Source organism: Triticum aestivum, chromosome 1B (genome assembly GCF_018294505.1).
Source record: "Triticum aestivum cultivar Chinese Spring chromosome 1B, IWGSC CS RefSeq v2.1, whole genome shotgun sequence".
In the NCBI taxonomy this organism is placed as follows: Eukaryota; Viridiplantae; Streptophyta; class Magnoliopsida; order Poales; family Poaceae; genus Triticum; species Triticum aestivum.
The window spans coordinates 52,742,506-52,743,460 of record NC_057795.1 but is presented as its reverse complement, the minus strand read 5'-3'; positions in this window follow the sequence as shown (position 1 = coordinate 52,743,460).

Genomic DNA, 955 nt, shown 5'->3' with positions numbered 1-955 from the left:
TTATATATATATATATATATATATATATATATATATATATATATATATATCTTTACCTAATAATAAAGAGAATTGGGTTTCCTTCGTCCGTCGCACATATTTACAGAAAACCCCCTATTGTTTCCTAAAATCAACCCGCACTACCGGTTTTAGTAAGTCAGAAAAACGTTTCAAATTTACAAAGAGGACCCTATATTTTTATCTATTCAACCCGCAATCTGCAGAACGGCGGCGACGGCTAGAGCTTGCAGCGAATGGATCCGTGCACGGCAGGGGCCAGGGAGGATTTGGAGGCGGGCGGTGAGGAAGGGGGTCGCCGGTGTCAAAGATTAAGGCCTGAGCGCGATTTCTCGGGCGAAGTCATGGCATGTGGGCTCCTGTCAGAAAGAAGACGGGGACATGGGGAGAGGAAAAAACTGGGGAAAGAAGGGGAGACGAGGCGACAGCTTGCTGTAGCAGACGACGTCGGGAGCAGGAGGTGCGGCAGCGCGGTGCAGGGTGCACGGTGCTGTCCACGGGCGTCATGGGCATTCACTCGCTCAGGTGAACGCGAGCAGAGGAGTCCAGGGACGAGCTCGTGCTCGACAGAAGGCAGCGACAGCGCCGGTGGCAAGCTCGGCGGGCAACGCGGTCCCGTCCGGACGGGTCCGGCGAGATCCGAGGCGGAGGGATGGCTGCAGGGCCTCGGCGTAGAGGAGGCTGGCCGGTGCGACGGACAGCAGAGGGCGGCACAGCTCGATCCGGCTTGGTGCTCGGCCATGGCTGTTTCCTGGAACACAGAGAGGGAGAGAGACGCGTGGGGGTGAGGACGATCCAGGGAGAAGAAGGAAGGAAAAGAGGGAGAAAGAGAGGTGCCGCAGGGGACACGGCCTGGTTCGCTGGCGGTGGAGCGCTCCGGTGGCAGGGCTAACGAGGCGGCGGCGCGAGGCAGGGGAGGTCCGGTGCAAACTCCATG